The sequence below is a fragment of the Ursus americanus genome, chromosome 10 (assembly GCF_024610735.1).
Source record: "Ursus americanus isolate L20-20 chromosome 10, mUrsAme1.1.p, whole genome shotgun sequence".
Taxonomy (NCBI): Eukaryota; Metazoa; Chordata; class Mammalia; order Carnivora; family Ursidae; genus Ursus; species Ursus americanus.
In genome coordinates, this window is record NC_142136.1 from 62,245,356 (window position 1) to 62,259,132 (window position 13,777).

General features: G+C 37.3%; 1 protein-coding gene across 3 annotated transcripts in view; it reads left to right on the forward strand.

Annotated features, from left to right (window-relative positions):
• The first annotated feature begins 1,122 nt into the window (after nt 1-1,122).
• The window catches only part of TRPC4 (transient receptor potential cation channel subfamily C member 4), a 192,805-nt gene continuing 180,150 nt past the window's right edge, over nt 1,123-13,777 (forward strand). The window contains exon 1 of one of the 3 annotated variants that reach the window (XM_087865171.1): nt 1,123-1,470. The gene's annotated coding sequence lies outside the window, so the exon portion shown is untranslated. Of the gene's footprint in view, nt 1,471-2,009; nt 2,767-8,287; nt 8,499-13,777 lie in introns of those variants that run through there. The other 2 variants (XM_045796917.2, XM_045796918.2) reach the window with 2 other exon arrangements.

Genomic DNA, 13,777 nt, shown 5'->3' on the forward strand with positions numbered 1-13,777 from the left:
TCCTTTCTGTTTTGTATTTATTGTAGTTTCACGGGCACATTTCTTATGGAAAAAACAACAACTTAAGGAAATAGACAAAATGTCTTTGACCAACATCATGACAGATGGCATTTGTTACAAAAACATACCCTAAGAGAGGCAGGAGGAGGTATACAATTTGGTACAGATACTAAGATTGCAAAGTAAAGTTCTTAATTTCTGATCAATAGCTATGTGTTGTCACTGGTCCACTTTCTTTTAAATGTATTTTTAAATGTAACTTTAAATATAGTATAAAGACACACTTATCTCAGTAAGTGTAATTCTACTAGGGGTTTATTTTTGGACACACTGAAACAGAATATGCAGACTTCTGTTTATCTGTCTGAGACAAAAGATTACATCAATAATCGTCAGCTTCGTTTTTATTTTCTTCGGCACTAAAACATTTCAGTTGCTGATGATGAATTGGAAGATGAATTATTTCCTGAAAAAATACAAAAATATTTACAGTTGCATTGCATAAAACAGATTTTCATATATATCCCCCCTTGTTAAATAGAAAGCAGACTTGTGTTTATTATAAAGTTCATTACCATGTCTACAGATAGATGTGTTCTTGCATATTTTATAAAAGCCATCATTTAACATAAGAAAACTAAACAAAACATTTAAAGATGTTAATGTACTTTTGTGGTTAAGAGTAAAAAGAGATCAGGAAAGAAGAGAATCTTTTTGTTGTTGTTCTTGCCTTGGTTTTCTGGGGAGCTATTGTAGGAACCCCGTTTGCTTCAGTATTTTGGAGGGGATGATGTAGACGCTCCTAAAAATTCAGAACCCGTGTCAACGCTGAGATAAACAGAAGAGGTGAGTAGTAAACTAGAGAGAGAAATTTAGAAATAAGAAAAGTGACTTAAAAGAAAAAAGCAGCATGCACATCACACAAGTGGGTGATCTCTAGCGATATTCTCTTTACTCATGTAAATATTCCCCCCAAAACCCTCAAGTCATGCGAACTAAAAAGGAAAGGAAAAAACGGGGGGAAAACAAGGATAACCAAGAAGGAGATTTAATTCTGCGCTTTGGAGTCTGCGTGTGAGTGCCGGCTTGCCGCCTACCCTTGACTCCCTTGGGGAAGATTCCTTGGGAAGAAACTGGTGCTCCTCTCAGTCCGCTGCGCACTGATTCCCAGAAGGTGTAACATCGCGTTGCTGGGACGGGAAGAAAGGGCTGCCACTCATCTGTTGCACAGCCCGAAGCTGGATCGGGCAGCTGCCGAGACGCGGTCGGCGACCCACAGCTCACCCCGGGGCTTTCGGAAAATAAAGGAAATCAAGTGGAAACCGCGGATCTCAAGCGGATAATCCCCAGCTAAGATTCCGCATGGACGCCACTCTTTATTTTACGAATGGACTCTTAAGTCGTGGGGCCGTGACCAACCGAGGCTCCGTGAGTCACAAGCTGGGAACCACCACGTCGCATTTACAGCAAGTAAGTTACTGCCAACTTTACCAATATATGGCATTTCCTCTCAGCGCTTTCGTCTTATTTTAGTGTACGAACTCCAAAGAGATTGGCCAAGAGATAACTTTTATCCTGAAATCTCGGTACGCTGATGCGAGCATCACACACACACACACACACACACACACACACACACACACACACACGTGTACGCGCACACACACGCATTCCCCACCTAAAGCCACCGAACCTCGCGCTCCCAGGCTGGTGCGTGTTTGGGGTTTTATTTAATATTTGGAAACTTATTGAGTTCCTATGCTTGTTGGAAAGACCGAGCTGGGTGGGGGTGGATGGAACACTGTGCCTCATCATTTATTCATTGCGACTGTCTCAATTGTTGACACTAGTGGCAAGCCGCATACTCCGGCTCTTGCAGGGGAAGTCTGACACCTTGAGGACGGGAGAGGGGGTGCCGGGAGCCCGGGGAGCCGGAGTGGGAGAAGCTTTGAGAGTTCCCGGGTGGGGGTGGGGGCGGGGGTTACTTTTTTCAAGTCGGGCGACCTGCCGCCTGGGTGCTTGTTTACTGGTTTGGGAGCAGAACGTTCAGAAGCCGGGTCCTGGCGCGAATTGAAGTCTGACATCTCTGCAGAGCCCGCCCAAAGACTGGAGGTGTGTCTGGCCGGCACCCAGGACCACACGGTGGGTTCTGGCCACTGACTTGACTGGACGACGGCTGGCTTGTGGTGAGCTCGCCTGCTCCACTGGCTGACCTCAAGGAGTTGGCTCAAGGCGGCAGCGGCTGTTTGGGGGCAGCGGAGCCGGGGACCCAGCGCCAGCGCCCGTCCGCGCGCGGGTCCCCTCCACCGCCACGCAGAGCAGTGCGTGGGACGCGCATCTTCACCCGCCGTCCCTACCGGGCAGGGTCTGTGCGGACCCTGAGTCAGGCAGCCACCCCGGACGGAGGGCGGGGTATCTTCTTCTGGACTCATCCTCTGTCAGCCGTGGGAACGCTAACTTTATCCCGAGGGATTGGTGGGGGCGGGGGTGGGCGAAGTTCTCCTCCCCCGGAGCTCACCTCCCCCTCCGGGGCTGCCCCTCCCCCGCCTCCCAAGGCACCGCTCTCAGAGCATCCTCACTCCGCCCAGTTCGGTGCCAGCTGCGTGGGCTCTAGCTTCGTGCGTTTTCCTTGGAATGCTCCAAAACTCGGCAGCGACTAAGGAAATCCCATTGGAATTTGCCTGGCGTGCTCTCACCGGGCATAGCACCCGCGCCGCATGTCCTTGGATCGATCGCTCTTCAGCCAGAAGATTGCCAACTTTGCAGGTAAAGAGGGTGTCGCCTCAGAGCTCCATTTGACCGGAGCTGCACCTCGCCTCCTTTCTGAGATCTCGGTTAAGTTTCTCAAGCTGCCTGGGAAGCCGGCTCCCTCTTGGGAGGCGGACATCCCGGGGGGTTACGAGTTCAAAAGGCTCCGGCTGCATGGTTTCTCTTTAAGGCTCCAGACCGGATTTGTGAAGCTTTCTGTGGTTGACCTGGGCTGAGCGGGAGTTTGGGGATGCTTCTCAGCCTCTCACTGCACCCAGCTTTAAAGCAGGGGAGAAGGCGAGGAGTGAACCCCTGATGTGACTTATATGGTAAACAAAGCAGCTGCAGCCACGCCATGGTGCTGGGGAGGAAGGCTGTTTTTAGCCTTTTATGCGTTTGGGGAAAATGGAGATCTTGGTGGCCCCTGGGCGTAAATGAGTGAGCCCTAGACTCGCTGGCACCTAAACTGGGGGAATGAAGAAAGGAAAGTGATCAATATCCTGTCGATCAATTACACTCTGCGTCATTTTCATTCTCTATCAAGAAACAGAAACACTTTTATCCGTGTTGCTGGACCAACGCTAGGGATTCCTAGTTCGCTCGGCAACTGAAATTCCAATTAAGCCAATGACCCTGTTTGCTGCTTGGGTAAATCACTGAGATTCACAGCACAACTTGTTGTTCCAGCTGTGAACTCAGCTGCCTTTTGTGACTAGAGACTAGAGAATACTGGCAGGGGATGGAGGATTTGGGAGAGATTGGGAAAAAAAGGGAGCTCTTATCTTGTCTGTGTTCACTATGTTGTATCCACTATGATGCATCCTTGTTCACACCGTTTCTTAGGGAGACCCTTCCCAGTTAAATTCCACAGCTATAAAATGCAGCAGGTTGTTCACTGCTCACTGAGTAAGTACCAAGCCAGAGGAGTGGGAGGAGGCAGAGGCAAGGCTTACTTGTTTTATTAAAAAATAAATTTAGAATAGACATATAAAACTGAAGAAAAACCTTTCAGGTTTCATATAATTTCTGGCTTTTCGATCATAGTGATCACAACAGAACATATTACAAATTCTGTAAGAAAAATGGTTAACTAGTGGTTTTTTTAAAAAATAAAACTGTGAACTAGACAATGAGAGTAAGAAAGAGTGGGTGGATATGTTAAAACATTGAAATCATCATCTCTGTGTTAATGGTTTGCTATTGAAACTGACATTTGTAATACCTGCTTCTATTCACCTGGACAGCATACCAGGAAACATTTCTCCTTAAGTACTGATGGCAAAGAATCAAGATACAGGGATAACTAGTACTTCAGATATTAGAATCAAAATTCAGGTAAGACATTGTTAAAGAAGCACTTTAAAAAACTGTATCTGTGAATTAATGCAGTTAAGGCAAATCAGCACATCAGTAGAAGTTAAATGGGCTTTATCAAAGTATTTCATGCAAATGTCTTGTATTTATAAAGGTTAGTGCAGGTAGAAAGAAAGAAAGAAAGAAAGAAAGAAAGTGCTTACGTTGCTTATGAATAAGAAACCATAGAGTTGGAGAGCCTTTCAACAGAGCTCTGATCAAAGCTCAGCTCTTCTGCAAACTTGCAGTTATGGAGTGAAGAGCTGAAAGGTTTAAGCCAAGAAAATTACCCTCAAAGAGAAACACTAACTGGCTAAAGAGACTGATACACAAGAGGTGCTTAATAGATGAGTGAATAAATATAATGAATGCACTGTTAGATCAATAGATAGTTCAAATAAGGCATAGTGAGAAGATGTGTAACTGCAAATTTAGAAAAGTTCTTCTTCCTCTTAAGAACTTAAAGAAACACCAGCATTCGTCAAAGCAGAAAGTATCAAAGCTCAACAGAAGAAATGTCTCTTTAGTAAAACCTTTCAATCATTGACAATGTTTCTAAAAATCTCTGGTTTTGGAAAATAAGATGTTTTCCATTTACTTGCTTAATGGTTCTCAAAGATTTATAAAAGGTAAAATAGATTTCCATTATTTATAAGCTATAAAATTTTGTAATTTTTATGTTGTTTATTTTTCTGTTGCTGTTATTCCCAGAAGGTCAAGTTTAGATTCACAGAAAAAAAAACTATGAGAAAATTAAAGTTCTCTATGAATTTTATGGCCACTTTGACTGTTGAAAGAGCAAGAGACCAAAGAACTGTCCCTGTTAAGATAACGTTACTCACACTTTACATAAATAAGAAATATCTGAAACATTGCTATTATTCTTTCCTAGCGGGCGAAATTCAAATACCTTGTATATCTTGTTCAGCACACACATTTTAAACTTTTAAACTTAAAGCCTGTTATAAGCATGGTAAATTTCTGTTGAAGTGTAATAATAATAGCCTTTAGGGTATGCTGATTAACCCACTGAATTAAAAAATATTTTCATAAATATATTGTTGAGAATTTTGGCATATTTTTATAACTGTATGATTAAGTGCCAGGATAATTTATGGCAATTCAGATTATCAGTATTACATTTCACAGCTAAAAGCTGAAATGATCTATCTTTCCTAATTCATATATTGTAACACAAATAAAGATATATACACATCTGTTCAGTAGTTAAAATTGTGAGTATCAGTGCTCAAAGACATGAAAAATTTTGTGAATACAAATATACAAAAATTGCTGAACAGTATAGCTAGGATAGTAAAACTGTGGATTGAATATTTTCTTATAAAAAGATCATTGTTTTATTTTTTAAAACAAGCTAGGTGACGGGAAATATGATACATGATTAAATCTTTCCTTTCCAAATTCATTATTGCCAAACATCTTATGAGATCAGATTCTAACGTGCATCTTTACTTTCTACATTGTATTGTCTGGGCTAAGTTGAAGCCCGTGCTACTCATTTTCTTAGTACCTATGAAAAACCTCCCATAAGCATTTTGGTTGTCATTGAAAATGAGACTGGGGAGACAGCTCAAAATAAAAGACTTCTCTTTTCACTTAATATGCTCATCACCTCCCCACCCCAATTACACATTAAAACTGTTTAATTGAACCTCACTTCCACTGGACAGTTGCATCTATCTAGTGGTGATGAAAAATTGCTTCAGAACTCTTTCCTGTCCTTAATGTTTTTTATTTCTAATCCTCCCAGATGCAATAAGATCTCAATATTTTAAGAGATTTGAGAATATTTTGATCAGGGATAGAGTATCATGGCTATATCTTTTTAATCAGCACAAATACAGACCTGATCTCTCAGAACATTAGTACTGCCAAAACCACTCTATGATGAAAAAATACATTTAGAAAAAGAAGCCATTCATTCGCTAAAATGAAAATTAAAGACACATGCTTTGAAAATACACCGATTTAAAACTGCGTTGTTCTCTGAAGTATCCAGTAAATGAAGTGATCTGTTTAAATTTTTTACAAATCTCAGTGATCCTTCTGAAAGTTCAGTTTCACTTAAATAGGATACAAAAAAGGGATAATGGTTTCAGTACTGGATCTGCTCTTGTAACTAAACTGTAGATGACATCCCATTAATATTAGTGTATGTTTTGTCTCCTTTTAAAAAATGTTTCCTTTGAAATACAGCAGTGTCATAGAGTAATGGCTTCTCGAGGAGCAAAAGATGACACATAGGCATAGTTTTACACATACAATTAGAAATATTAATTAAAACATTAATTTAAAAATATGCGTTGATCGCTTTATCTAACACACTGCATTCTTTTCGAGAAATGCCAAGTGCAATGAAATAAATCAGATGTGCATTCATTCTATTCTGCCTGTAGTTTGCTATTATATTTTTAAAATATGTTGAAAAAGTCAACATAAGTAATTTCCTTGAACAAATACCATCAAAAGTTAAAACTTGCTTAAGACAGAAAACAGGAACTATTATGAACAAAAGAAAGGAGAAAAAGAGAGGGAGCCAATATTTATGGGTACTTACTGTGTGCCAGGACACTATGCTAGGAACTTTAAAAACAACTTTTTCTCGTGTTTATTTTCACATCTACCTTAACACTGAAGTATCTTGGCCACCTTTTGAAGAATTTGAAAAGACTAAACTTCTAAAAAATCACAAAGCCGCTTTGTGGCAGTCGGGATTTGAACCCTTGTCTACTTGATTCTAACACTGACACTCTTTTTACTTAATTCTTATGGTTTCTAAATTAAATCAGTAATCTCTTAACAAGATGCATAAGTTCATGGTATTCCTACGACTATTTATTTGTTTAATTTTTCGAATGTTTTAACATTGGGACATAACCCCATTATGAGTTATGAAATAATAGTCTGTTAACTAAAGCTCTAACAGCTTTGAAGCAGAGCAGGAGCTAAGCCACTCACCTCAAGCAGGTTGTTCTCAAAATTATTTCCTTTCTTCTTCTTGAATATAAATGTAATATGTATGGAAAGAAAAAAAAGTTAATTTTTATGGATAAAATTTAAGGTTATAATTTTTTTCTTTCTTTTTTTTAATAATAATATTTTTTTATGTTTGTCACCATACAGTACATCCCTAGTTTTTGATGTAAAGTTCGATGATTCATTAGTTGCATATAACACCCAGTGCACCATGCGTAGGTGCCCTCCTTACTACCCATCACCAGCCTATCCCATTCCCCCTCCAAGCCCTCAGTTTGTTTCCCAGAGTTCATAGTCTCTCATGGTTCATTCCCCCTTCTGATTACCCCCCTTTCTTCTTCCCTTTCTTCTCCTACCGATCTTCCTACTTCTTATGTTCCATAAATAATTTTTTTTCTTTAAAGAGTCATTAGATTACAATTTGTAAATAAAAAGTTCTCATTCCGGGGGCGCCTGGGTGGCTCAGTCATTAAGCGTCTGCCTTCGGTCCAGGGCGTGATCCCAGAGTCCTGGGATCGAGCCCCACATCAAGCTCCTCCTCTGGGAGCCTGCTTCTTCCTCTCCCACTCCCCCTGCCTGTGTTCCCTCTCTCACTGGCTGTCTCTCTCTCTGTCAGATAAATAAGTAAAAATCTTAAAAAAAAAAAAAAAAAAAAAAGTTCTCATTCCGAACTTTAAAACATCTCTAGGCTGTTAATAAAATATCTTTGTTTATAGAAAATGCAATCATGTGAAGACATGTTAGGTTTATATTGCTCTTATCCATGCTATATAAAACTTCTAGGCAAGCGTTTTTGTCTTAATTATCTGAAATTTTAATTGCCTTGTTATTATTATCAAAGTCCCTTGGTAGTTAACCAGGGGAGCTCCCATTCATACGTCCCAGAGGGCATCTATCAGCCGGTAACACATTTTAAGAAATTCGCCACTTTTTTTTTTTTTTCAAGGATACACCTGCAGTTAAAACAAATGTGATTATGTCTGAAGCCCTGTTGACATTGAAGTTAAAGGTATAATTTTGTTGAATATGTGTAATACCATTACAAAAATTAACACTGAAATGGTACCCATTCAGTAGATATTTATTGAATATTAGTAAGTGAATAATTGAATAATTAGATGAATGACACATGAATAAACCCTTCATCTTTGCATATTCTGGCAACGCTCGCTCTGTATATAATAAATTTTCCCTTATTGCCCCCTGTCAAAATGTTCTCCAAGCACTAAACTCTAGTTCACTATTACTGACTCCTTGAGTTTCTTTCCTGTCTCCAGGTGTTCCAAGTATAAATACAAGCAAAACTCTTGTTCTGTTCTGACTTGCAGGTGGGTAGAGGTCTGTCTCCTGAACTAGACAGTAAACTCCTTTAAGAAACATAGAAGATGCTCAAAAAATGTGTGAGTTTTTAACTGCATTAGCTTGTCATAAATATTATGTTTTTGTAATTGAGCCTAATTAACTTATTTCACAGTTTTATAATACCATTGTTGGCTGAATTTTGGGCTTATTTATTTATAGAATGAAGCCACTTACAATAACGACATTGCGCTTGTATGATATATTGCATATCATATTATTTCCCATGTTACAAAAATAACAAACCCGCAGTTACTCAATGGATATAACTTCTAGTCAACTAGTTACTCCACAGTGCTTGCTTTCACAGGGTTTATATAACCAGTTATTAGTGTGTTTTAGTTGACATGGCGCTCTGCTGGAATTCTTCAGGGAGAGTTTTTGTCCCGTGACACTGTGGGAAGTGTGGTCAAAGTTGAAAGAGGATAGGTATAAGTATTTCTCAGGAGTACCTACTGAACTAAAGAAAACCAGGGATGACTTTGGAGTGATTATATTTGGCAAAGTAAGTTGAGGATTCATGTCAAAGTCTTGACAACTACATGATGTCCAATTGTGGGTGGTATGAGCTTTTTGCTTCTGTTTTTTTTTTTTCCTTTGGTCTTTTCATTCTACTTCATTGAGAATAGGATTGTTACAAATCAAGTTTTATGAAAAGTGTTCAGATACTCTGCTACATTTTTCATGTATTTTATCTCTAAATGATAGTGGAGAAACTACACAACTGTGTAAGCTAGATCCTGGATTATAGTTCATAGCACATTGCATTGTAATTTTCATTTTCACTGTATTTGAGCAATTAGTATTCAGTATATTTGAATAGATGAATGGAGTAAAGGAATGCATGGCTGATTGGTCTGTTGTCAGCTGCCGTGTTCAGCCCCTGTGTTTCAGTATGCTGTGCTTTCTAGTAACTGATCACACACCAGTATGAGTCCCCAAAGGAGAAGAGATGAGAGGACAGGCATGATGCATAGTGTACATTGAGTGAAGAATGGAGGATCCATTGTGGTTCATACATAGCGGCCATCCCCACTATTTGTAACAGCACGGGTATCATTTTAGGTAAAGATCTCCATCATCCTAGGTGGGGTGGAGCTGCATATCCGGAAGGTCACACTGAAGACCGCATTTCAATGAACCCTCTTCTATGATAGTTGTGGTGTGACAAGCACAGTTATTGAGTCTTGTTTCGTTTCATCTAGAGTCATACGTGTCTATATCTGCATTTAAACATATGCCGGCATTAAAAACCCAGATTTAAATTCATTAATGAAATAGAAATTATATAATTTAAATTATATATGAGATAATATTAATATATAATAAATACATATAAATATAATATTAAATATATTTTAATACATTTACTATTATATATAATATATTTTACATATTAGAGAAAGAGTATGTGCATGAACGTACACGTGCAAGACGTAGCTAACAAAAAAATGGGGGACTGATTTTGGGTGATAAGCTCTTAAAGTAATGACCACAGAGTAACTATCAGAAATAGGGAGATACAAATTGTTAGCAGAATGTAGAGTAGCCCATAAAAGACCAGAGAAATTATTTGCCAGTATCAGTGCCCCTGTAGCATGGTTAGCTATGTAGTGAATGACTTGGAAAGTCATCTAATTCGAAAATCTTTTTTTAAGCAAGGCTCTCAGGTCTTACTAAAGAATTTTTATAATCTACTATATACATATATAATATTTTATATACACAAATATAGGGTGTTTTATTGAGGGCTTATTTAATGCATGACAGTTACTCTTCCGGATGCTGAAAATAGAGGCAGATATTTTCCTTTTTCTTTAAGATTTCAAACAAAGGATCCTCACAAACCTCATTATCATGCTCCAGTATCCCATATTATCTTAGAGACGCTGTACTGTTTTATTGTCGGCTGCTCTTTTCTTAGGGAAATAAAGAACTCACTGAGGAGCTGTAAATTATATTAAAACAAATTTAATCTATACTTGTAATTAAAAAGAAGTAACATTGGGTCACATTATAAGAAATCCAAATGCATCCTCCTTGCCTCAAACTACTGTTTCCTTTAAGAATAGGATTTGGGTCTTTCAACTCTAAATTTATGTTAAATTTGAGTAGCAATATTGGCATTATTAAGGATGGTGCTTTCCTTTTATATGTAGATACTGTTAAATTACCATGCAAAGACTATGTATTTTAGGAGATCAGTGGATTCCAAAGACTTGATGGATTTATGATAATAGATTCACGTTATTGAATCCCCCTTGGAACCAATGAAGCAAACCTAAGAGAAGCCTGTTTTTGTGCTAAGGATATGGTGACTTGGATCCTCAGCTTTACCTTTGGCCTTGGGACATAAAAATATCTTGGCTCAAGATATTCTTGAAAGGGTGGTTCCATTCTAGAACCATCTAGAAGTTCTCAGTATCCACTGCCAGTGTTTCCTAGCCAGCTCCTCTGTCTATAGCTGAGAATGAAGACCTAGAAACAGACCATCTTTCTCATGGTCTTAAATATTTGGAACAAAGAAAGGGACTGGACTAGCTACATTAATCTTTTATTGAAAAAGAACATTTTTTGTGACCTACATTCCTAGGACTACCCACTTTTTGCCAGAATTCTTGCTTTCTGAGAGTCCTCGTGTGAAATAATCAGAGTGCCTACCTCTAAGCCTCTGAGAACCTCCATAGTTAAGGAGAAATAAATATTTCTAAAGAACAGTCCAATTTCAGGGTTATTATTGCTCTGTAGGGTATTAAATAGCTTTGTAACTTAAAAAAAAAGGGGTATGTTCCTATGTATGTGCTGAATAAAAAGAAAATGTTGGCAAAGGAAAAAGACTTATTTGCTTATCTAGTTCATTTTAACCTCACAGCTTAACATTTTGATTTGTAATGTGCAAGCTGCTTAGAGAGCTGAACGGCATACTTTCATTTAGCACTTCAGCACGTTCTTAGAACAAAGTGAACCAGCAAATGATTTTGCCCTTTCATGAATAAAAGAAGGTTTAATGAAAAAACATTTCATTATAATAGTATACTTAAGATAAAGAAATCTTTTCCAACATATAAAATATCAACAACTTTAACTTCTAGAATAAAAGCTTATTTCTATTCTGTTACACTTAGCAGTGAACCACTAAAAGCAGAATTTAAAGCATAACTTTCTAATATACTTAAATACTTTCTTACTAGTTATTACACTGTTTATTGAAATATTGGGTACAATTAAATATTGGAATTTGCCCCCTTTTAGATTAATAATTAATTGTAATAATTTTTGAAACAAAATACAGATCTGTTTTATGTTACAATTTTTTAGCCTCTCATTTTGTTTTTTTTAGCCTCTGATTTTTTGTAGCATAGATATTTATGAAGTAAAAATAGAGGCAGAGGCCAGTGTGCGAGGTAAACAAATTGAATATTTGAAATAATCCATGGTTGAATAATCTAGGTATATTTGAAACATGTAATTTTGATTCATGTCAGTTTATTTAAAGAAAGTTATTTGAAAGCTGAGCTACATTCTTACAGTGCCCCTTGTCTTAAAATTCAAAATAAAATCTCATCTATAAAAATATATCAGGATTATGTGTCAAATATTTAATGTAATTAAAAAGAATCTCTAGCTACTCTTAAAATGCATTGGTGTTCAATAGCTTTTAGAAGTGTTTTAGGGTCTGCCAGAATTTATTTTATTTATTTTAATGAAAACGAAATGGATATACAAGTACAGTAAAGACAGTGACTGCTCAAAGAGTTTCATACACCCTTTGGTTCATTTCCAATGCAACGTTCAGTCATCCTTACTGTTGCACTTCCTAAGTCTTCTACCCACAGATGGGCTGTCCCATGCACCCTCATGGACAGGAGGCTTATGACAGAGGAGTTGCCATGTACAAATTCACATTCCCTGCTGCCTCAGACAGACCAGGGTGCTTCCATATGTAGATGCGAAGTATGAGGAACATTTATTTTTCTGAACATTTATGAAATTATGATAAATCCTTATTCATGGTTGAATTATGACATGATAAAATACCATTAACAGTTTACTTTTCTTTTTCTTGTTAAAAATAGAAGTTTCTTCCTAATATATTTAAGAAAATTTGATATCAGAAAGGATTTAAGCAAAAGTTTTTAAGGAAGGAGATTTCATATTATCACATTCTCCCTTGATATATAGGGAGAGACACAACGAATTTACTGTATTTCAGAAAAATGAGTAATTGCATTCTCGTTCTGTTATGCGGAGAAAATTGTTACATAGTTGGTGCTGGAATTTTTTAGCCATTTTTTTGGTTTACACTAAAATGAATGCTCACTGTAATCATAAGGATAAATACTAACATAGTTACTATATGAATATTTTCAAATGTCTTATGTGAAACATCAAAATACTTAACATATGTCGCTGATGTATTAATCATAGCTAATCATTTATTTTAAAAAGAATTTAACACTTTAATTTTAATTCATGTAACAAATACTTTTAGTTTATTTTCTTAAAATTTTTAGCAGTACTCTGAAAGTGTTTGCCAAGTATTTGAAATATAAATGTAAGACCAAACACTACAAAATATTTATCTGACTTTTGATGAACTATTGTTGTTTTTTTTTACTTACGCTAGAGTGTGTTGAAATAAATTTGACGGATAGTGTATTTATCTTTAATAAAAATAAAATGCACATATGCTTTTGGGGGCTGGGCAGGCTGAGCTGGATAAATTTAATTTTCTATTCTTTTGAAGAACAATTATAAATCTGTTTTATTTTCTATTTTAGTTTTTTATTTTTGTAATTGCTTATACTATAGCCGCTACCTTCAGATGCCCTCTCTTCCTTCTGTGGGGAGCCAAGAGTTCTCATTTGCTTGTTTAGTGGCAGTACTTTGGCAATGAATTTTGGAAGTCTTTGATTGAAAATGTTTTGTTTTCACCTCACTTTTAATGCTATTTTCATTTGTTAGAGTATTTTAGTTTGGGAATTATTTTCTTTTGGTACTTTACATACACCATTCAATTGACTTTTGACTTCCATCATTTCTGTTGAGAAGTCAGCCATCTGTCTGACAGTCGTGCCTCAGAACAGTGTGTTTTTAACTTTTTTTATTACTTTTATGTTTTCTCTTAGTCTTTTGTTCTTGTAGTCTTACAAAAATGTACTTACGTGATCTCTTTGAATTACCACTGCTTGATGTTTGGAGTGTTTCTTTAAAATGGCTTCAAAAATTTCACCAGTTTTGAAAAATTCTTAGTCATTATCTCTTCAGATGTAGTTTTGCACTTTCCTTTCTTGTCCCTTAAGGCCACCAATGACATGTT